The 25,386-nt window shown below is 38.3% G+C and overlaps 1 protein-coding gene across 1 annotated transcript in view; it reads left to right on the top strand.

Moving 5' to 3' along the window:
• Positions 1 to 2,029, top strand: part of PRELID2 (PRELI domain containing 2) — an 81,100-nt gene extending 79,071 nt beyond the window's left edge. The window contains exon 7 of the mRNA XM_087709592.1: positions 1,661 to 2,029. The gene's annotated coding sequence lies outside the window, so the exon portion shown is untranslated. The remainder of the gene's footprint in view (positions 1 to 1,660) is intronic.
• The last annotated feature ends 23,357 nt before the right edge of the window (positions 2,030 to 25,386 follow it).

Genomic DNA, 25,386 nt, shown 5'->3' with positions numbered 1-25,386 from the left:
GAAGTGTTTTCCCTGTGGGGTGGGCAAAAGCCGAAAGAAAGCACCCCACTGTTTCTGTCTGACATGGGACGCCTCTATGTCAGACAGAAGTGACGGGGTGCTTTCTTTCGGCTTTTGCCCACCCCGCAGAGCAAAAGCCGAGAAAAAACACCCAACCCCTTCTCTCCGACATAGAGGCGTCCCGCGCCCCGTGGGCAAAAGCCGCTTTCTTTCTTTTTGCCTCACCAGCCATAAACTTTACCGCACGTCACTGTACCGGCCATAATGCACAACAAATCCATGTTTTTGAGAAAGGGCCTTCTTGAATGAAGGTGTAGATATATACAGAAATAAAACATGTCATAATGAATGAAAGGTACGCTAGCCCTACTTTCATATATAAAGCTATAATAAAACTATACCAACCTTTTAAAAATGTGAAATTTTGAGAACCCTCCTCCAACCTATGCTTAAATTCAGCTCTAGTGAATTGGCAGTTTACTGTCTCCATGTTGATATCTCTGAAACTAGAGCAAAGCTGAACTTTTTGTTAATTTTGGGGCTTGAGAATAATCCACTTTACCTTTTTTTTTAAACATTTATTGGAATTTATTTTCTGTAACTTTGTTCTCGGTATTCCTAATCTTTGACTGCAAACAAGTTCTTCCTCAGTTTGAGAAACTCAACTGGAGGTGAGGTGTGTGTGTGTGTGTGTGGGGGGGGGGTAATGGCAATGTTCTTTGTGAATGCTCTTTTATTCCTGTAAAATGATTTCTAGTTGATTTCACAATTTCTGTAAAAAGTGTCTAATTTGATTTTCCCGTTTTACACAAGCAGTTTTGTTATTTCCTCCCTCACTTCCAGCTTGAAATGAGATATTTGTCTGTTTCCTCCATACACATATAAACAAATAGACACACATGTGGCAGTGTGTAGCATATAATCTTGTGAAGTGGAACGAGTAAAATTATTGCCATGCTACCTTTTAAGCATCATAGCTAATACAAGGTTCTAATAGAACTAATGGTTCATTCACAGCAGAATTGCCTTCTCCCCATTTGTTTCTCCTTCCTCTTCTATTCATCAGTTGGTAAGAAAACATATTGCTTCATAATATTTCTTGCTTGCTCTCAGGGTTTTGAAGCTGGCTGAAATGGAGAAGATTGAAGGCATAGAAGCAGAGTCAGAACTGCTCTGCATAGAAGTGCCATTCATTTGGTTAGCTGTTAGAAAAACAACCCACTTTAAATTTGTCTAAGATTGGTATTATGTCTGTTTGTCTCTCTGTCTCTCTGCAATTCAACTATGTATATTTTTTGCAGTCAATTCAAAACCTAAATAAACTGTTGGAAAGAGATGGTACTTAAAAGGCTCTAATTAAGTAGAGGCTCCAGTTTAAGTTCTTACTGAGCAGGTAATTTATACAAAATACTGGCAGCACTTTGGATGCATTAGCTTGATGGGGAAGAAAAAGAGGTCAGTATTCACTTGAAATATGCCTGTTATTAGCAGTGCTTCTCAGCATCTCTGTAAGGCATAATTTAAAAACTTTTTTTTTTTGTAATTGCACCATCTGGAAGAGAGAAAAAAGAGACCGATAATATAGTTACAAAGAGGGGGGGTGATTGCAGCTCCGGTTGATGATAACTTAACTCTACATATATTATTCATCTTTTTGCAGATATGGATTCAGGTAACACAACTACATTGGCATGGGAACAAAAAACACAGTCTGTATTTGTGTATGGCTACCCTGGGAAGTGAATGATGCCATTAGCCTCAACGAAGGGAAAACTTGCTTCCTGACTTTCTTCAGAACCCAGATTTCGAGACAGAAATAGTGAATGATGTTGGCTAGAAAAGCATGGCAGCAAAGATACCAAGAACACTTCCCATAATGAAAGCACCAGAGTGCGCAGATGTACAGTACATGAACATCCTATTTGTATCCCTCCTTTTATCATGGCTCAGAACTGATGCAGGAGAAGAACAATAACTAGCAGTGTGAATACTGAGCATCCACTGTAGATTGACACATTTTATGTACCTTTCCCTACTCAGAAAAATAAAAAACTCCATCTTATTTTTTTTATGCGCCATGCTGTTTCTTTAGAAGTGGCAATGCAATGGGAGGCAGAGATGAATGGGTGGGAATTCATCACAGTTCTTCATGTACTCCCGATTCTCCTTAGGAAACAGAAGGACAGAGTGCTAGAAAAGGGCCACAGGTGTCTGGCTTAATGTTTCCTTGTATTGCTAGTTTTCAGATACATTCAAGCATTTTAAATCCCCAAAGCAATGAAGGATTGAAAAGTAGCACAACATATGATCACCATCAACCTCACAGAGGTGTTTACCCTGATCTTCTGCGACTGCACAGTATGTAAGGGCTCTTGGTGGGGTAGAGTAGATTTCAGGCTGCATTTACTCCTGATTATAAGCCACGGCGTTAGTAACTTCTATCTTATTTGGAACAATAAACCATGTTGAGAGACAGCATATATAATCAAGGAAATAAACAAGTGGGAGAAGGAAGAGCCACGTGGTCAGTAATAGCCCTCCTATAATTCTAATTATACAAAGAAAAAGGAAATATCTTTCAGGAATTCCTCTAAAGAAAAGATGATGTCTCAAAGAAATTCTCCCCTGGGATTTCTGTAAGGGAGTTAAAGTCAAGAGGTTCATGATGAAGGCCAAACCCTGCAGGTAAGAAAGAATCACAAGATTGTGTCCACCGTTCTGTGTAACTTCTATATTATTCATACCACATCTTTAACTTTTTGGCTTCCCCTTTTCTCTTGTAAAGTAGAGATTACCTGCAAAGATCTGTTTTCTTGTTCTCAACAACAGACATGCTGGATTCTCTTGTTTATTCAATCTTTGATGGATGACGACTTAATAGACGCCAGCCTTGACAAATATACTAAAACAATATTCAAATATCTGCTGTACTTCTGCATCAGTCTGAGTGATAATCCAAATGGGAAGAGTATTGTTTTGGGGCTGAGGATACACCTCCGTTTTTCAGCTGGCATCATATTACAGAACTGTTTTTGCTTTTACATCAGTCCTGGTCCTATTTATTATTTTGTCAAAAGCTGAATGTCTTGGAAAACCCAAGGGACATGCAATCTGCAGAGAAGGAAGAGGAATTTGACAGGTCTGTAATAGGGGGAAACATTGGATTGTAACAAACACTCAGAGAGCGGTGGAAAGGTTACCGCATGCCTCAGTATCGCTTGGTTTTAGAAGAAAGGAGGAAAATCAGCTATCGTGGAACTAAAGTTGTTATGTAGCTAAGGTGCTCTGACAGGCCAATGGGAGATTAAACCATCATGAGGACAGTTTTACGGGAAGCCGGCAAGTGGCAAATATCATGCATTGCTATTTGCTTTCCTTTCATAGTTTAACTAGAAGCATTCAAGCATCATAGCCCCTTCATTGGCAAGATATATTATCCTCTTTGTGTAATAAGATCTTGGAAAAGGAACCCAAGCAATCAACCCACACTGATGCCAGAGCAGTCAAAGTTTTCAAAGTGACAAACAGTGATTCAAATTGCAGTGAAGAAGACACCTTCCTCCTGCAATACATCCATGTGAACGAAGCCCAACATTTATCTGCAAAAAGAAAAAAGAAAAGAGAGAGACCAATGTTTGGAGAATCTGCAAAGCTGCATTGAAACACCCTCCTTTTATCCAAAAGTATTCACTTGGCCCACATGTACGTTTTCTCATCTGTAGCCCTTTCTTTCTCCTTTCCCTCTGCTGGTATGATCTGTTCTGAGGCTTTTGTGTTGTTGTTGTTAAAAAAATCACCGTGGTGTCATCTTTTCAAGAAGGCACACATATCTTGTTGTGCTTGATTACTTGAAAAATTTTGAGATCGGCTTCTTGATTCTCTTGTGTGCCTAGCATAAAGAGCAGCTGGTCGGGATTGCCTGCACCTGGTTGCTGCTTGGGAAAAAAAAAAAGAGCTAATGCCAAGAAAGCTTGAAGATGTTTTCCATTTCTCCTGCTTCTAAAATATACTAGAAGGGAAATATACCTTATACGTAGCCTTGCAATAATCCATGGCTAGAAAGAAAGGCCAGACAATATGACCAGGTAATAAAAATACACATATTTATTTTTATTGCCTTCCAAAATTGTAAAAAGCCACTTTTCACATCCGTTTTTTTTTTTCCTGCGGGAAGTTGTGACATAATTGAAAGATAAAAAATGACAGTGCATACTGGTAATGCAAACCCTTTTTTAAAAAATGCTAGAGAATAAACAAGAGCTAGTTTAGTATTGTGCCGAGGTGGCGCAGTGGTTAAATTCAGCACTGCAGGCTACTTCAGCTGACTGCAGTTCTGCAGTTCGGCTGTTCAAATCTCACCGGCTCAAGGTTGACTCAGCCTTCCATCCTTCCGAGGTGGGTAAAATGAGGACCTGGATTGTTGTTGGGGGCAATATGCTGACTCTGTAAACCGCTTAGAGAGGGCTGAAAGCCCTATGAAGCGGTATATAAGTCTAACTATTGCTATTGATTGCTATTGCTTGGGCATCAGGCTAGAAATAGAATAGTGCTTAGACTTATATACCACTTCACAGTACTTTATAGCCCTCTCTAAGTGGTTTACAGAGTCAGTATATTTTCCCCAACAATCTGGGTCCTCCTTTTGCCAACCTCGGAAGGATGGAAGGCTGAGGCAACCTTGAGCCAGTCAGGATCAAACTGCTGGTTGTGGGCAGAGTTAGCCACCAATACTGCATTCTAACCATTCTATCACCACGGCCCAGAAACCAGGAGATTGGAAGTTCTAGTTCTGCCTTAGACACAAAACCAAAGCTTAGAACCTTAGACCTTAGAACAATCATTTTCTCCCAGTTTGAGGAAAGAGGCAACAGCAACCACTTCTGAAAAAAATCCTACCAATAAAACTACAGGGACTTAGTCATACAGTCTCTGAGAATCAGACAAGATTGAACAGAAGGGGAGGGGGAAAGGATAAATACAAAAGCAGGCTTAAGGACATAAAGTAACACATAACATTGCAATTATAGGGAACAGTTTTCATTGAAGCAGAGGGAAAGGGTTATTATCTATTATACACATGCTGTGATTCCAATCTAGATTGGGTTTGTTTCTTTTTTTAAAAGGTGATCTTATTGAATATGGTAAAATAGATCGTACAGTTTGTTTTTCAGCTTTCCATCTATGTGGCATCCACATGGGAACATTTAAAAAAATTATAAAAAGGAGGGATGGCTGATTAGGTCATGACCTATTCATGTAACATATTTTTGCATTTACAATGTATCAAGTTTGCTGGTGGACATTCTTAAATATCTATAACAATGGTTAGGGCTTCTGACTTCCTCCAACATGCAGAATTTTGTACTTAAATTTCCTGAATTTTCTTGGGAGGGGTATGTACAGAGGTAGGTTGCTCCCGGTTCGGCCCGGATCAAGCGAACCAGTAGTAGTATCAGCGGGAGGCTCTGCCCACCCGCCTGGATGCTTCTGCACATGCGCAGAAGGTGTCGTGCGCAAGCACGAGTGAGCACATGAGCGAACCGGTACTAAAAAAAAAAAAAAAGGAAACCCACTACTGGGTATGTATCTTTATCAGATGTTTGTAACTGCAAAAGTATTGAATCAAATATAAGTGGACTCAATTCACTCATGAGTGCTGAGGCAGAAATCATTTTTTTTGGATTGCTTCATTTCATTCCAAAGAAAGCCATGGCAGATTGCTTCTATATCTCCAAAACAGACTTTCTAAAATGTTTGAAGGCTAACAACATTCTGGATGTTACAGGAGGAGAGCTGGGCTAATCTTTAGTAGCCAAAAATAAATGGGAATATAACTCTTTCAAATTCCCACATTTTATTAAAAGTCATAATGTGGTGTTTTTTTTTTGTGAAATACAGCACCCTTTGTTAGAAGGATGGAGTAAAATGATGTAGAGCAGGGGTGTCCAAACTTGGGAACTTTAAGACTGATGGACTTCAACTCGCAGAATTCCCCAGCCAGCTGGGAGTTGAAGTCCACAAGTCTTAAAGTTCCCAAGTTTGGACATCCCTGATGTAGAGTAAACTCACCTTACTTGCTAACCGGATGTAAAGTTTAAACTGGGATGAAGTGAATGGAAAGAGTGAAACAAGGTGCAGACGCAGGTTTCAAGTGAAATTGAATGCAATAGATGATTACAAATCAATCTTACACATATTCCTCTGTTAACAGCGATATGGTACTTGGGAGTAGAATTTCCATCGCTAATCAATGCAGTTATAAAGTGAGACTGCCAGGGGCACTTTTAGTTATTAACTGAATCCCATGTGGCTGTTAGGAGAGGACCTGTCTTAATCCAAGCCATGTAGTAGGGCTGGATTGCTATTATTCTTCTCATTTTTCTATTACATTCTCCTATTGGTATCTTATGATTTATGACTATATTTTATGATTTATGATTTATCATTCTCTTGTCTGTATGTTCACTGAAAGCTTATGCAACAGCAACAAATTCCTTGTATTCTATTTCTTTTTTCTTGGCTTGTTCCCTCCCTAAGTCTTAGAAAGATAAGCCTCTTCAACTTCCCCCACCTGCCAATCACCCCCTCTTATGCATTCTGCCACTTCTATTGGCCCTGCTGCCCCCATAAGACAACCATTGTCTTCTTCCTTCTATTGTTGATGAGATGTGCTGGCCTGATCCTTCACACGGCAACTGCTGGCTGTCTCCAGGCCTTTTTCTTGAGGCCACAAAATCATTGTTGACTTCGAGACTTTGTTCTGCCATGCAGAAATTGTTGCATAAGAGGAGGGTTTTTTTTTAAAAAAAAAAAGTATTTATTTATTAAATGTATATACTATTCACTTTCTCAATAAGGCAACTCTGGGCCTAAAAAGATAAATAGAAAAACAATTAAGTTTTTAACACTGCAAAAAACAACAACAACAGCAACCTACATACAACCAAGGAGATGGACTACATGGGAATGAAGTCTTTTTACCCTGTCAATCATTTCCAGCAGTCAACCATCTCCAACATCTCCAATCCTTGGGATCCCAAACCAACCAGTAAAACCAAGTTTTAATACCCTTTCGGAAGGCCAGGGTAGAAGCAATTCACAAGTGGTAATTGTGGTTTGAGCCTGTCGGCAAAGGTATTCACTGTACAAATCCAATTCAGTGTTACATCCATTCAACAGTTTTAACGCATTGAGGCTATGGTGTGATCTGTAGTTGTGCCTTGCTCCAAGATGGGATAATGTCTGCACCTTAGCCCTTGTATTAAGTGTATTTCTTGGGTCTCAAATGGTGAAGTAATATTGTAAGTTTCTCATAGAATTGTATGGGTTGTGTGGATTTAGTCAGTCAATAGGATAAGCATTAGGCAAGAACCATTCACTTGGCTAAGTGTGTGACTAAATGGCTTTACAATAATGTTGGGGGAGGGGGTCTGTGGAGACCTTCCATTACATTGTGTGGACAGAAGCTTTGATTGTTTTTCTTTCTTTTTTTTCAAGGAGGTAAATTCTGTAATATAAATTTGTTGTCTTGTCTTGGTGAAGTCCTGATGCTGTTGAGGTTCCAAGACACAAATGGCATTGGTGATTTACTTTTCCCTCTTATAAAGGATGCTGATTCTAATTCATTCTGTCCCAAGACTGTAATCTGAACTACTACTTCAAGTTATCCAGGCAACTGTTCAACATTTTGGCATTCATAGGCAGTAATTGTGGATAAAATAAAAGTAAACCAAACATCAATCCTGTTAAGATGCTCATGGAGACTCAAAGTCAGTGGAAGATCAGATTCTGGAAGTGAGGGAAGCACTTCTTCACCAATGCCTAAATATAACCCTTCGTTTGGTATTTCACCCAAGATTTTATTCTTTTGATTTTGTAAGAACACTGAACAAATAGCACCATTGTATGGACATTTAGAAGAAATTTATTTTGCTACGTTTAGAGCATAGAAATTAGGAATACTTTTTTTCTAATAGAGTTTCTATAAGAAGACTATACCTAAAAATGTGATAATAAAAGAAGTCTGATAGTGAACAAAAACAGTGAAAACTAAAGTTCTACTTTTAAAAGTTTCATCTATGTGACCTGTAAAAATGTATTTTTCAGACATAATATTTAATACATAATTCATGTCATTTCTAGGTCATGCTGCCTTTTTCTCTCCACCTCACAGGTGTGCTTTTGAAATGAATAAATACAAATATATATTCTTAATCCTCATGCTTATTTCAGTTCCTGGGGAAAGGCCTGGTTGCATTGTCAATGGCAAAGGATATTATATGAATTCAATGGCTCATATTATTTTTACAGCAATCCCCCATCCCCCGAGACTACAACTAAGTGGAAAGACAACCAAATGTACCCATTCCTATGATTTACAGCCGATCTGTTGTTTTCAGTGTGTTGTGTTATATTGGGAAAATCAGGAGAGCGGAGACCATATATTTTCTGATCTCCCTGCAAGATAGCTTTGTGGCTACATGTTGTTAAGCACCTTTGTCAGCCAGAGGGATTTCTGCAAGAAGATTTGAAATGCCTCTTTCTCACTGGCCCTGAAACATCATTTCTGCTTCTTGCCAGGGATTTCCAATGGGCTGGAAAATGTAGATAAACCAAAGATGAACGAAAACAAAATTGACAGGGGCTAAATCCAGCTTTATTTTTTGTGGGCTTTCTGAAGTTTTTCTTTTTATAGACATCTTGTTATTAATATCAAATATGCCATTATAACAAAATCTTAAAGCTTGCACCTTACTATAATGTTTAATGGGGGGGGGGGAGAGATGCCATGTGTAAAGTTTCACAAAACAATGGCTTAATGATGCCAGTACGCTTATAATATTGATACTTTATTGATTAGCTATTAGACTATAATGAAATACAAAACACAAAACAATGCTAGTGTCATGTGTTATAAAATAAAGTAAAAGACTGAAATAAAAGGAATGGAAATCATATATTTGTATCATCCCTACAGTTTACTCCAATCAGATACACATATGCAGTTCTCAGTTGTACAATTTGTTCAAATAAAGGGCAGTGTTGTATATTATATATGGGTTCTGATTACACATATCTATGAAATATTTTATTACTCTAAGCTTGACCAAGGCAGCCTAGGATAATCAAGAATTTGCTTGTTTGGGGCAATTTAACACACTATTAAGCATGCTATTTCATTAATGATCCATAAGGAACAAAATATGCCCACAAAGAAAGAAACAACACAGGCAAAGCATCTTTCTTTCTGTCTTCCTTCCTTCCTTCCTTCCTTCCTTCCTTCCTTCCTTCCTTCCTTCCTTCCTTCCTTCCTTCCTTCCTTCCTTCCTTCCTTCCTTTCTCTGTACTCCACAGAAACACCTCCAGAGAATTGGAGAATATGAGTATCATTTTCTGGTGAGATTTCATGGACCATGTTAAGACTGAAGTCAAGAGATAGCAATAGCACTTAAAAACTTATTTATTGCTTCATATTGCTTTACAGCACTCTTTAAGCCATTTTACTGAATCAGTATATTGCCCCCAACAATCTAGGTCGTCATTTTACTGACCCCAGAAGGATGGAAGAGTGAGTCGACCTAGAGCCAGTCAGGATTGAACTCCAGACTATGAGCAGAGTTTGCCTGTAATACTACATTCTAACCACATACCACCAGGTCTCCTGAGATGGAATGTGATTACTTTTCTAGTTCATTCTTTGTAACCCTCCACATTGGAGCGCCCACATTTTAAATGAAATACATATGTAATGTGGGATTACTGAGAAAAGGCATACTCTTATGAAAATTACATGACTTTCATTTTCTTGCAAGCTGGTTGTACAACATAGGTAATTTACTATATATGATAAAGTGCTATTGATCATTAAGCCAGTCAGAATCAGGTTGCACACAGGTGCTGACTTTCCAGTGGGTGGAAATTTAAAAAAAGCTATGAGAAAATAGAATGCAGGTGGCAAATTGTGACTCTTGAAATGCTGCTGAACCACAATTTCCAAGAGCCTCCACTGGCATGGCTAGTGGCAAGGGATGCTGGGAGTTGCAAGTCAACATCTGAAGGTCCCAATTATTTTTCCTAGATTAAGAAGATATAGTAGAAATGATGAATCTCTCCTGTCTAACACAATTATCTTTTAACTATTCATCTGTACTCATCAGTGTTTCTTCTTGTGTTTTCTCATGCTTAGATAGTTCATCTTTATTGCAGTTGGAATAAACTGGTATCTTGTCTATAATTACCTCCCAATAGTTTTATTTATTTATATAAAATCAAGATCACATTAGCAATGGTCCATAAAAAGCCAATCTCTGGTGGCTTTCAAAGGCAATGTTAGGTAAGCTCCTCGCTGGGAGAGCGAGTGCGTTCAGAGAAGTGTTGTGAGAGTGGTATTGGAGAACACACAAACCAGCATACAGAGACACTGCAGTTTAAATAGGCTTTTACTTTTGTGGAAATAGAGGTATCACAGTCCAAGTCATACACAGTTAAGACACCAACGTCTTTCAGTTAAGGGATAATCCAAACAACATAGTCCATAATCATACAAACAGCCCGGTACACAAAGTTTGCTAGCAGTTGCAAAACTTACAATAGCTGATGTTGATCATGATACGGCACTTCTAATAACCAGCTTCCAAACTTTCAGAGCAGATTAGCATCTAACAGTGATTCTGGCTCCATCTTATGGCCGATTGAGGAAACAGCAACCAATCACATTTACAGCAGGATTTAAAGAAACAGGTACAGCATTGTTACATGATTTATATATTGCCAACCCAACCGTTAGATTATATTCCTAATGGACTACAGATCCTATAGTTCCTCTGCCAACATTGAGTGGTGCATATTATAATTGCATATGTGTTCAAAGTGCCAAGTTAAAGGAAGAAATAGTAAAGAACTGGTACAGCTTGCAACAAGAGATATATATGAAGACGTGCAAACACAAATACTTTCTGCCCTTAGAAACATGTCAAAGAAAGCTCCAGCCAGGATCCCAGTGCCTATGGGATCTATCACAGCTGGAAAATAGGAACATTCAATAAACACTATTTGATCATATGTAAGAGCACCACATCTGGACTGCAACATCTAAATGATCACCAATAGCAGCAAGAGGGTTTTCTAAATGACCACCAATAGCAGCAAGAGGGTTTTCTGTCCCTCCCTCTAATGGTCACCTGCATTTTACAGCCTTAATCTATCATGCGCTTTGCGTACAGAACAGATTCATTCTCCTGCATCTTCAATTCAGAATATCCAGGAGCAAAAAAAGAAGGAAAAAGAAAAGATATGCAAACTATAGAAAAAGAATTCATATTATCTCCTTAGCAGCCTAAACATAAAACAATTAAAGTACCGTAGAAAGATTATATGAGTGTAAATGGGCTTACAAAACATAAGCAAGCATAAATTATCCAAATGAAATATAGTTCCTAAGGCCTTGATACTAATTTTCATATTCTCATTTCATATGATTTTATTTACATTGTTGAGAATGTTGAATGTATCAACTGGCAATGTGGGGCTCATGGTTACTTGTAAGATTACATTTCAATAATCACTATTGAATTCTGATTTCAGTTGCATTAAGTGTGATTTTATTTTGATGAGGGGCTAAAAATTGAAGGTCACTGAGAAAACATTCAAAACATGTCTGACATCCCCTGTGTGAAGGTTTGTTTGGGACAGTAGTGGGTTACGACCAATACACCCCAGTATGCGCATACTGGTGCCTCCCGGGAGCACCAGGTACCGTTCCGGTACAGTGCTCCGGAGGGCCCACCCATCCGCCCGCGCGCCTTAACTGGTATTTGAAGTTTTCAGGGCTTCCACTCAGGTGCACGGAGCACACGGCGCCTGCACGATGCTCCGCTGAGCAGCTGGAGTGTCGCGGAGCATTGCGGGCGGTAAGTACGCATGCACGCTGCATGCGTTCATGTGGTGGGCACCCAGCCCTGTTGCACCGTATCAGGGCAATGGGATCCGGAACCCACCACTGATTTGGGATATTTTCAAATAACATTTCCTCTCCTTCACAATTTATTATCAACCTCAGATGAGAGAGCAGAACTTCATTGAAAGGATGCTCTTTCCTTCATGGACTATTGTATGTAATTAGCTCTCAGAATTTTGATTACACCTTCTGAGGTTGGTGATTTTATGTTAAGAAAAGGATTAAAGCATATTAGGTATTCCCATCTCTTCCAAAGGTTCCCACATGTCACTTTGCTGTCATCATAGGCCAACTAAACGAATCTACCGAACATGCTGAACTGACAAAGAATATGAACAGTATTCTGGCCCGGTTTTGTATTTTAAAATATTAGGATATAATAAATCTGTAAATATTTCTATACAGATATTTTATTAATTTATTGTATTAGATAACATTTCTTTATTTGCTTTACATATTTTTCTAGGTTCCAGAGAGCAATCTTAGACTACCTGGAAAGTATTCTGAACAAACATCAAAAAGGATTCAGTCTAAAGCCTCTTCAGAATTAAATATTTTTGTTTGTTTGTTTTGCTATCCACTGGATGGACAGACAGACACACAGATCCTATTTGTGATCTTATACAGAACAACAGATATATAAACGTGGTTGCCTGCTTTTAGGATGGAAGCTTGGTACAATCTATAGATTTCATTTTTACTGGATTTTATGAAATGGCTAAAGTCCATATTGGATTTAGCAGGGATAAATGCACTTAATTAAATATAACTTCTATAGTGAGTGCCTTACTTTTATCGTACTATTTGGTATCCCCATTTATCACCACTTCTCTGCCTACCATGTTGTGCCCCTTTCCAACTTATTGGCATGATATTCCCTGGCTGTTTAGAGGAAAAATAAAAATAAACCCTTGGCAGCATCCATTGTAGCAGCACAATTATAAAATAATTATTTAAGCCACATTGAAAATGGTAGAATTGCACACAGTAGAAATAACATCCCTGCTATTATCTAGTTTTGCAGCTGTATTTTCCATCAGAATTGTGTAGATTTTCACCAGTGTGTCTGAAACCTTTAGCAATAACCTGTAACAGTGTCAGTAGGGTGCCAGAGAATATTAGCAGCAAGCCTTGAGATTTGTTATATAATTATATAATTAAGGCACGGAGTGCTAATTGTGTTTACATTTCTCTATACTAAGCTATGGTAAAAAAAAAACTGCATTAAAAAAACCCCACAAACTTTCTTGGAGGAAGAGAGATTAGAGGTAAAAAAAAAAGTTTTTTTAAAAAATCAATTAGGGATGTGAATAATTCATACCTACCACTCTATCATACAGGTGTTTTTGTACCTGGATATTTGCTATTTTGTTGGGAGTTTCCACATGCATACATAAGAGCTTGAAATAGGGAACTGAAGCAAAGGGAACAATAATTTAAATCGATTTTAGATTCTGCAGCTTCAGAATTAAATGGATCCCCTTGAAGCCTGTTTAGATATAGCTGGGAGGTCTTGGCAACATGTAGAAATTTGGCACATTAACAAAGGATGTGCCACCAGGCATTATTCCACGGATATATTTCTGCATGACTAAAAAGGTACCTATAATGGAGAGGCGAGCAATTACCTGCTGAATTTTATCATCAGTAAGACTAAATATCCCTCATATTTTAACAGTGAATGTTAAGTAGGCTAGAAAGAGAGAGAAGCAACAGTTTCAACTTCTGGCTAGAAACCAGGAGACTGTGAATTCTAGTTCTTCCTTGAACACAAAGCCCCTGGGCAGTGGTGGGTTTCAAAAATTGTTCGAACCTACTCTGTGGGTGTGGCCTCCTTTGTGGGAGTGGCTTGCCACCCATGTGATCGGATGGGAGTGGCTTGCTGCCCATGTGACCGGATATGAAGATGCCGACGACACTTGTCAGAACCACCTTAAATTACCTCACACACAGCACTGGCGTGCATAAGAATATGATGTAAATTTGTTTTTTAAAAGGCATCTTTGGTTTGCGTTAAAACAACTTCAACACATGCAATGTTCTGATTGCACCACAAACGCAGTAGTCATCCTTACTTTTCTCAGAGGCACTGAGTTTTATAAATATGAGCATGACAGTGTAGAATAATCATATCCAAGGACCAGTGGTGGGTTTCAAAAAATTTGGGAACCTCTTCCGTAGGTGTGGCCTGCTTTCTAGGTCCACTGGTGGAACCTCTTCTAACCGATTCGGTAGATTTGACAAACTGGTTCTACCGAATAGGTGCAAACTGGTAGGAACCCACCTCTGCCACTGGGTGACTTTAGCCTTGTCACTCTCTCTCAACCCTAGGAAGCAAGCAGTGGCAAACCAGTTTGGAAATCTTGATAAAAATCCTCAAAGGCAGACTGATTCAAAGTCCTCCTTCCAAGGAATGGAGTGGGAGGGGTTCAACTTGCTTTAGTTCAAGTATTTTTTTTAACTTGGGTCCCCAAGAGTTTCATGGACAGATATTTTGAGGTCCATAAATGAGCATAGGAAACATTACAATTTTTTAAAACTATATACTGCTAATTTCTATTCCTAGGACATGAGCAGTCTTCTTTAAGAGAATTTCCTCCCTGTCAATCTTTTTTGTCAGAAGAAACACTGTCCTTGGGGAGGGTGGGGGGAAGCAAGTGCATTTCTTGTAACGGAGAACTTTCCTTTGGTCTGTTGCTGTGTGATATGGGTTTTCTCAACTACCCACAGCAGCACTCCTGCTGCGAGTTGCTGCATGAAATGTAATTGGCAGGTGCACTTTCCACATTGTAAAGTAATTCACCTTTTTTTTTTAGTGAACAAACAAACAAGCAACTATCAGTGTTCATGTTATGCTTGGGGAAGCATGGGGAAAGAAGAAACGCCTGCTTATCCCCCAAAGTTTCATACGGAAAAGAAAATGGTGGGAAATGTTACTTTCTGGCAATAAAGATAAAATATTAGCCATGGGGAGTTGTATATCTAGCCTTCAATGACCATGATACTTTTCTAAAATGATGTCTTTCCCAGAGGTGGGTTGCCAATTTTTCTACTACCGGTTCAGGCACGCTCCTGTGTGCACTCATGTGCAATGCTTTTGTGCAGGGGCAGAAACATCCGGGCGGGTGGGCAGAGCTTCCTGGCACTGGTACTACTGGTTCGCCCGAACCGGGAGCAACCCACCTCTGGTCCTTCCCCATGCCAATCAATGATTGACCAAAAGGCAATTCATAAATCTACTGCTCCAATTGTTATTTCTAAAACTATATATCTATTGATGGATCAGAATAGCCACACAAATGTTCCCAACATACAATACAAGTCTAACCCTCAATGCTTTAATTTTATTTATCTTTGTAGTTCACCATAAAAATATATACTCCTCCAATCTGCCTGCACCAAATCCCCCAATCCTTTTATTTGCGCTTTGCCATGGTGATAAATGATGAATAGACCATGTATAATTTGCTCTCGTAAAAGACAACAAAGTTTCTGGGATATTTTGGGCCAACAATTGAAACAAAGTGTTCTAATGATGTAAAAGTTTATATTGTAGTATAAATGAGTCTGTATTTGAACCAAATGTTGAGTGACACTGCAGCACGAGTCTAAAAATAGCACGAGCTTTATTAGGTTGCATACCATAGTAGCTTATGCTTTAAATGCTGATTTTGCAGTAGGCATGGGTTTTTTTTTTAATCCCCCTGGTGTAAGAATATTATCTGTGATTGGCAACTGGCTCATATTTAAGACGGTTGCAGTGTCCTGGGGTTATAGGATCACTTTTTACATGCGGTCTTCTGACAAGCAAAATTAATGGGGAAGCCAGATTCACTTAACAACCTTGTTACTAACTTAACAACTCCACTGATTCACTTAACAACTATAGCAGGAAAGGTTGAAACATAGGGCAGAATTCACTTAACAACTGTCTTGCTCAGCAACATAAATTTTGGGCTCAATTGTAGTTGTAAGTCAAGGACTACCTGTACACATTTTCCCCATAGTTATTTACTGAATTTTGCAGTACTGTGAATATTAGCAATAGCAATAGCAGTTAGACTTATATACCGCTTTCAGCCCTCTCTAAGCGGTTTACAGAGTCAGCATATCGCCCCCACAGTCTGGGTCCTCATTTCACCAACCTCGGAAGGATGGAAGGCTGAGTCAACCTTGAGCCGGTGAGATTTGAACCGCTGAACTGCAGATAACAGTCAGCTAAAGTGGCCTGCAGTACTGCACCCTAACCACTGCGCCACCTCGGCTCTTCATTGTGAAGCAGATTTTGAGAACTCAAACATGCCTGAATTTGCTTTGAGGATACTAAAAGCCAGACATAGTTTGAAGAAATTTAGAAAGTAGAGAATGGCAAAGAGAGAATTAGTAACTCAATAAACTGTAGCAATTTGACCATGAACAAATCCAGCTATCCTTTTTTGAAATGTCGTGAAAGAGCTTTTTCCAGGCAAAAGTTTACTTGCTGCATGGACTATTTACCTATTTCTATTTTCAACATTTTCAGTTGTGTGTGTATTATGTATACCTAGTAATAATACAGGGAAGAATGTATTGAAGTGGTTCCTAAAGGGATAAGTAGAATTCAGACAGATGATGTGAAGATACATGAATTTCTCCGCTGCTGATGGTTATTCAGTTTAATGTAAAAAAACTGAAATATTCAAATAGAAGAGGAATTAAGTGCTGGACTAGGAGACTGTAAGTTGTAGTCCTCTCAGAAATAAAAGCTGCTTGAATGACTTTGAACTAATCACTCTCAACCCAACCCACCTCATAGGATTACTGTTGTGGCGAAAATAGGAAAAGGGGGCATTAAATACTCCACCTTAGGTTATCCAAAATGAAGGTGAGATGTAAATTTACTAACAAACATTATTGTTATAGACCAATATACAAAAATATTGTTCTCAAATAAAAGGAGGATATTAAAGAGTAATCAAACCAGAGGTGGGTTCCTACTGGTTCAGACTGGTTTGGTGAACTGGTAGTTTGCCAGCCTGGATCACTGGAACCGGCAGCGACCCAGGCCTGCCATGCCTCCAAACCGGTTCCCCGGTTAGCATGGCATGTTATTGTTTCATTTTTTAAATTTTCTGTGCATGCACAGACCTACTTATGGGCAACTGTACATGCGTACAGAGTGCGCATCTGGCACATGAGTGAAGCGAGAGCGCATGCACAAAATTGCGTGCACACTAAACCATCTGTAATGCCGACAGCAACCCACCTCTGAATCAAACCACATATAGCATAGATGATCGGTAATAAACCACAATTGAAATCATTCGCCAGCAGACCCAACAAGGAATCTGTAAAAGCTAAAGACAGATTGCAATATAATACACAAGCAGCAAAACACTATCCAAATGTTGCAACTGCTGATGGCCAGCAATAAGCAACCCAACACTCCAGATGTTTGGGTTGCTAGGCTCATAAACTCCAGCCAGTATGGTAGAGGCCAGGAACAGTTAGAACTGTGAACCAATACAAGTTGAACATCTAACATAATAGCTTATTAATTTTCTTCCTATGGCATCTTTCAATATAAGGTGCACTGATAACTAACATATTACTTTTCACATTTTTAGTGTCTGATGAAAAATAACACTCATGTACCCATGCAACCTGAGGACTCACCCACCTCAAAGGAAAACCAATTGAATTCAGCTGGATTTACTGTTAAGTAGGGCTCCATGTTATTATTCTACCAAGATGTAATCCTAAACACGCTTACTAGGGAATAAGTCCCAGTGATAATACTACGATGAATGTCTAAGCAAACATATTTAGACTTCCATTCTAAAAATGCAATCCCACATGCTTTTTATCAGCATGTTCCAAAGCAGAGTTTATTCACAAGAGATAAGAATGCATCAAACCCAATACATAAGCTACTTATTTCTTTATTTGATTTCTGCTCTGATTTCTTATTCTATCTAGCAAATAAGATGACTTCCTACTCATCTTGACAATGGTAGCAATGGTTTATTTTCTGTGCTCACAAGTTATTTGAATAGTAGCAGAAGGATATTATTTATTTACAGGTAATTGATTATACAGTACAAGAAGTGATTTTTATTCTGATAGCACCTAACGTTTTTGCAGTACTGCTCCATAAGTGCTCAAAAAAAGACATTACATATCGATTTAGTTCAGATAGATTGATGCATGTATCAAATTTAATGGGCTTGCTTATAATCACCAATTTTCAAAATGGTGTATCACCCATCTGTGCACTCAAATTATCATTTCTACATTTCTTATTCAAGAAACTCTTGGGAAGGCAGGAATTCAGACTAAATAAAAAGTGTTGTTTTGTTTGCAGCAATAGCTCAGGCTTTCATTTGCAAGGAAGATATAGTCTCTCTCTTTCTCTCTCTCCCCGCTTCTCCCAAAGTACACCACCTCTGGGTGCTCTTCTTTCCACCAGATATGAACAAAACAATGGAAAGCATTTTTATAGGCTTCAGCTTTTCCCTTACTACTCATTCACTGCTACAGGATTTTTATGGGAAAAAAACGGGGAGAAAGAAATAGGTGAAGGTAAAAAAATATAAAGGCACGGAGGGATCAAAAAATATTGTATTAGCTGGAAGCTCACTTGTTCGCTTCATTTTTTCCTCCTAGAGCCACTTTTTTTTGCTAGCAAAAGACTGTTTTTGCCAGACCTTTTGGATCCCAGATGATCTTTTTATGTTGCATGCTATTCGTTTGGAACACTGTCTTCTTTCTTTTAAATGTTTCCTGGGCATTCTTCCTAGGTTTTGTTTCTAGATCATGAAAAATATTGAATAGATTCCAACACGTATTCTATCTTATTTTATCACCTCTTTATTTTCCATGCACTTCCCCACAAAGCTCTAACACAGTTCTTTTTTTAAAAAAAATCAGCTGTTTTTGTTTTTATTTGAAGTAATTTTCAGCTACAGTTCTAGATACCACTTGGCAGCTTTCACCTAAGCCCAGGGCAACCTGTCTTCTAAGCTGCTGCTTGGATAAAGAGCCTCTTTTCTTTCCTTGTCCTTAAAGCAAAATTGCTGTAGGCCAAGCTGGGATGTTGCTGGGAGCTCAGATAATGGTTCTCCACATATTTACAAGGGAGTTGGTCTCATTGAATAAACCAAATTAAAGCTCCACAATCAGGAAGCTGGGGAGAAGGGGGAGAACACTTTTAGGATTCAGTTTGGGACTTAATAATGTACGTGCTATACTAGAAGTTCTGGTAGTTAATGATATCCATGCATTTTCTCCCTCTGTCCCTTAAATTTTAATTATGCCCAGAAGTTATTCATGCAATGAATTCATTTCGTATTTGTAGCTGATTGAGATTGTCATTCCCTCACCCACTCTGTATTGCTTTCATTCTCAGACATTTTAAAATATGTTACTTACTGAGTTTTTGCTCCCCCCCCCTCATTTGTGGTTAAAGCAAAATACAGGTGTTAAAATATGCATACATCTGCTCAGAGTCAATGGAGTTGGGCAGCATACAAGTTGAATAAATTACTATTATTATAGTTGATTGCCAACCAGATGTTTAGCCTTGATTTGGCATTTTTATCCACTATCAAGTCCATCCCCAGGATCTGGGGTAGGAAGAAGTTGATGTTAATGGTATTTTTGCAGAAATGTAAGCTGTTGCAAGCGAAGCTGTCATTTGCAATGACTGATAATGTTTTTGGTCAATGCTGATGGTCTTTGCAGAGGTATCAAACTGGCGGCCTGTGAGCCACACTCACCCTAGTCTGTGAAGGGGAAAAAAGTCATGATACATCACGTGATGGCAACGTGGCGCCATGAGTTTGACACCCATGGCATTCGGCATGTAGGATTCAGTGAAGAAATGAGTGCAATTCAATCCCACCTTTTATTCTTGGATGTTCTTGCAGAATCAAAGTTTTCTGTAAACAGGTAGCAATTGGATACAATCTTCCATTCCCCTAAAGTATTTAATTTGTTTTTTAAAAAATCCAGGAGAAATATAAAATCTCTTAGAACAAAATAGTGTTAAGAAGTAGGTTCTGGAATGGAGCATTTTTTGGCAGTGACGAGGAACTGATTTTGTATTTGCTGTACCCAAATTACTTCTGTTACTTACTTCTGATGGGACATTTAACTCTGCCAGTTTAAAGCTGTGAAAATTTTTCCAGAAATAAGTATCTTATCAGGCTGTCCTAGAATTTGCAAAACTGAAAACAATGATGCTGTATGTTGGTGAGCTAATATTCAGTTCCCTTCTACTTTTGGTTGCGGAAGTCTTCAGCAGGTAAGCAAGAGTAGAGCTAATTAGGCAAGTTGATATGTAGTTTATATTGAAGGCATTAGTAGAGTAAGCCATAATAATGATGTACACCACCCAGAGTTATCTGTTGAAATGGGCAGCTATAGAAATAAAATCAAATAAATAAAGCATTCCAGTGACAGCAATGTTTAAGAGTAAGCTCTGTTTATAGAGTTAACATTCAAATGCTTTTGTATCCCTTGACTTTTGTCTCCACAATGGTTAGATCTGCAATCATATTATCTTTGTCTATGGATGTGTGAGAACTCACAGAATTATTTTAATTTATATTCTAAAATCCAGATACTCATACTTGCATAGGGTAGTTCTTATATGTCTAAGGCTGTGTATCTGAAAACGGTTACGGTACTTTTTAAATGATTGGTTTGAATTAGAATTTATAATTCATAACTTATGATACACCACCATACATTTTTCTGAAAATCTTTAAATCAAAATTGCATTCCCCCCTCTCCACCTGCAGGGGGGGAAGAAGTATCCAAAGTGACATTGTCTGCAAGCTTGTAAAGATGAAGCTTCTTCAGCCAATCGTTCCTCATCGTGAGCTAGCCAGTGGGAGCCAATCCATGCTCATTATTTGTCATTTCAAATGTGCCCATGGTCTGATTCAAATCCTCTCCACAAAATTCCTCTACTCCTTGAAATAACAAGCCGTCTGACTCCCTTCCTTTAAATCAAAAGGAAGATGCTAGCAACTCTCTCTGGTTTCATAGCTTTCTCTGAAGATAATATGGTAAATTGGTTGGTAACAGGTGGAAGAAGCCTTCATCCTGCAGTGGAAAGACAATGGCTAGAATGATGATAATAAATATGGCAAATGAGGCAATGGACTCAATAGGAAATCTTATTGGATATAGCTTGATTTCTTAGTAATAATCATGTTATCTAAAAGGCAATGAGATGAGAGATTATGCCTGGTTCAAAGTTCACCATGATCAATTGGTTTGGTAGGCTATAGGAAACACAAACTTTTACACTATTAGGCTTGATTTTGTCCCTTCTTGGAGTATAATAGTCATTAGCTTTATTTACTAGTGGAAGACTGGAGTAACATTGTCCCAGAGCATTTCCTGCTTCAATCCAGTGGTTTTTTTAAAAATCTGAACACCCTGAATATAGTGGACTTCAATTGGCAGAATTCCCCAGACAGCAAGTCTACACATCTCCAGATTGCTCAGGTTGAGAAACATTGGACTAGTCTATCAACTAAGAGAATTGATAGGGTGTGTTATGTAATACAACTGTGAAGTGTTTTTGTAGTCTGACCGAATAAGGTTTTCTTATATAAGCCTAATTTCTGATTACAACAAAGCTTTCACTCTCCTGCTTCCTTGCATCATGTTAAATTTAAAAATTGCTTCATCATGATTTATTGAACAAGCCACAATGTAGTAAACCAAATCTAAAGAGAACATCATGCAGTTCTGCATATAAAGACGCATAAATAGATTTTTTAAAATCTCATTTTATTTTCTTTCTGGAGTATTTATTTGCTACTTTAAAGTTTGCCTTCAGTGTCAAAATAAACTTTCAATTAGCTCAGGTGAAATGAATGAATATATACAAATGAGAAAATCTTAACCTTGTTTCTCTCAATTAAAGTTTTTAAACCAATGCATTAAAATATTTACATATGTAAACACAAATAGCTTGAATGGATTTTTTTTCAGCGGTAAATATCCACCTTATTTATGGATTACAATTTACAAACTCAAAAGTAAATTGGCACAACAGTAACAGCGAAAGAGCTGAGCTCTCACTTGTGGACTTCATCCATAATGTTGGAGCTGACAGCTTTTGGTTTTCAATAACCTAAACAGTAGCGTCCGAGAATTTCAATCACTCCGTAGATCACAGAACGTTCTGTAAGTCATCTGGAGGCACTGACTGGTCCAGCCTTTTTCTTCTTCTTTGTGTTTTTCAAATAAGCAGCTCAATACTGTGAAATTGAGGAAGAACCGAATAAGAAGACAAATGCTTCATCATCTCTTTCCTAGGCACCATTTCCAAAGAAGAGGTATTTCTTTGCCCCTTTGTAAGTTAAATCAGAGGGAAATGTAATTAGTTGGAAGAAAATCTTGTTTGTCTTTCTTTGCTCAATTGATTACTGTTCAGGAATCTGATACTGTGGCTTTGTAGCATCACTTGGTCCTCCAAGTCCATTTTTAAGTAACATTATTATAGCAGTATTCCACATCAGATTGATCTATAGCACGGTTGTCCAACTTGCAATGTCACGTTGATGTCATGTGACATTTCAAGACATTTTTTCCCATTTACGGAGCCGGGTTGGGCGTGGCCTGTGTGTAACGCATCCAGCCCATAGGCCACCAGTTTGACACCACTGTATGTTATAGTAATCTTCCCTAGTCTGATATTTTGTTGGTATGTGGGGCGTACATGCTGACTGGGAAGTGAGACTGCTTTCTTGAATTGTTCTGGATTTGTTTGTGAGGTAGAGGCAAAGTCATTCAGTAGGGATTTAATCCTACTGAATAAAACAGCAGCAACAACAAGAAAACCTCCAGAGCTTAAACATTACACCTGTTTTGCCATCAATTTTCCAGAATGGAGAAAAACAGGGCTTGAAGAAAATGTCTTTAGATTCAATTTTAAAGCAGAATACAGAACTCTGGACAGCTGGCTCAAAACACAAGGTAATAGAGGAATGTAGACTCTGCTGAGTGTTGTGACACAGCCTGTTTAATTAGGAAAAACACAGAAATATGTATGTCAGGCATATTTATGTACACAGATGCATGTGATTGATACAGCCAAGAAGCTACAATTATAAAACCGATAAATAAAAGCAAAATGCTTAATTTTAAAAGTAAATGACAGGGAAAAATTATTAGAGGCAAAGGTTTCTAATGGATTTTGAAAAATGTAAACATCTGGACTGGTACATAAAATTGTAGAAACAAGAGTTGGCCTTGAAATTAAACCATTTAAGATAGCTGTCTGTATAGCTGCTACTTGCATGTGCTCTACCACATATAAAATTGATATATCTCTGAAAATTAGTTGGTGTCAAATCACAAACCATTAATATGAAATGTTCCAAATTAAAATTAAGATGAAGAAAAAAATCAGGAGTAGAAATAATTAACCACTGCCACATCCACCGATCTCTTGGTTAAATAAAGGAGGGAGGAATAGAGGGATACTTTTTAATTTTTATAGAGATTTTTATATTCAGCAAAGTTTTGGGCCTTTTTTATATTTCAGTGGCAGCCTCAGCCAACTACTGAAGACTTTTCCCCTTGATATCCTCAGTAGATTCCTGATCTTAACATTTCCTCAACCCGCAGAACAAAAAAAGTAGGGCTAAAAATAAGAGAAAAGCATGTGATCATCACAACTGAATTATAATGTTCAGAACAAAAGCATCTTATGATGTTCATGTTAACTTAAATGGCTAAGATCTGTGATAGAACCCAATATTTCTTTCATAGAGAATATATGACATTCAGTCCAGATTTCCACTTTAAAAAAAGAATTTCACATAGTACTGCATCAAAGGAGCTGTGCTTAACACTCTCGAGAATTGTTGCTAGTCAAAGAAGACAGTTGTTGAGCAGCAAATAATATAAAGCAGCTTTGTAGGTTTTAGTCAAGCAAACAATGAGGCAAAAGTAGTACACTTTTCTCAGTGAACTATTCTGCTTTTTGAGTGAAGAGTTTCATACATCTTTGAAACAGAAAATTCTTCTCTTACTTACTGCAATTCAGGAGCTGGAAAAAGACTTCAAGCCTCATGGACTTGGGCATTGTTATTCTTTGTTTTAAAAGTGCACCTCTGAAGATTTTCAAACATGTGGCTAAGCATTATTTTTATTAGTGGCTTGGGAAATCTGGTTATATTCAGAATATAAATGCATCATAAAAGTGTGCTTTTCTAAGCAGCAACAGTCATTTTCTGCAGGTACTTCAATCCTGTTTTTACCCAGTAGACAAAGTAGGCAAGTGTGATCTTCCTAGATTATCTCTAGTCACTGTTATAAAGCGAGGACATGTGTTTTTAGTATTATGTATTGTAGAGCAAGAGGGACACAGTGGCTCAGTGGCTAAGACACTGAGCTTGTTGATCATAAGGTTGGCAGTTCAGCAGTTTGAATCCCTAGCGTTGCATAATGGAGTGAGCTCCTGTTACTTGTCCCAGCTTCTGCCAACCTAGCAGTTCGAAAGCATGTAAAAATGCAAGTAGAAAAAATAGGGAATACTTTGGTGGGAAGGTAACAGTGTTCCAGGCACCTTTGGCGTTTAGTCATGCTGGCCACATCACCACAGAGACGTCTTCAGACAGCGCTGGCACTTCAGCTTAGAAACAGAGATGAGCATCACCCCCCTAGAGTCAGGAACAACTAGCACATATGTGTGAGAAGAACCTTTACCTTTATTGTAGAGCAGAGGGCTGTATACAAATTACATTTCCTGTGCTTACTAACTTTGTACATCGTAGTCATAACTGATAGTTTTTAAGGTTCTCCAGAGACATATTCAGTTAATTAGAAGGTTAACTGTGTCCTTAAATTGTATAAAATAACAAACCACGTACCAAACCTTCCTCAGTTAAAAAAAAAGTAATCTCTTAGGCCATTTTTAAAAAAATAACTGATGCTCAAATCATTTGTTTGTTCAGATACCAACCCAATTCATGTGTAAAAAAAAAAAAGAAGCACACAAGACCTAAGACAACTTCCTATTGTGCCTTATCTCTAGCTCTCCATTTTATGGTCTCCATGAAATATTGCCATTTCATTTTGGTGTTTATTGCTTGGCTCTAATCATTGCTGGTACCACAGTAGACAGGGAATAATGAATTTAAATACATAAAACTGTTTAAACATGCCTCTCAGTCTCAAGGAACAGGACAGCTGCATCCCAGTCTTAACCCCGCCCCCCACCTACTCCCTTTTCTGTGTGGTGATGCTCCCCTTTTTACTCCATTATTAAAATCTTGGCAGGATTGAAAAGATGCTGGCAACATTAGATAATGGGTGCTGTTCCTTTAAATGCAATTTAGTAGGTAAATGCTGCAAAGGGCTACAAGAGAGGGTTTTTTTGAGAGTGGACAGGATCCAGGTTTTGTTGAGAAAAGAAAGCAAGC

Source organism: Thamnophis sirtalis, unplaced genomic scaffold, assembly GCF_051295495.1.
Source record: "Thamnophis sirtalis isolate CommonGarterSnake01/CBP01778 unplaced genomic scaffold, rThaSir2_p1.2 scaffold_3, whole genome shotgun sequence".
Classification (NCBI taxonomy): Eukaryota; Metazoa; Chordata; class Lepidosauria; order Squamata; family Natricidae; genus Thamnophis; species Thamnophis sirtalis.
Note: the sequence above shows the minus strand (reverse complement) of the source record. Positions and strands in the feature narration are given on the sequence as shown.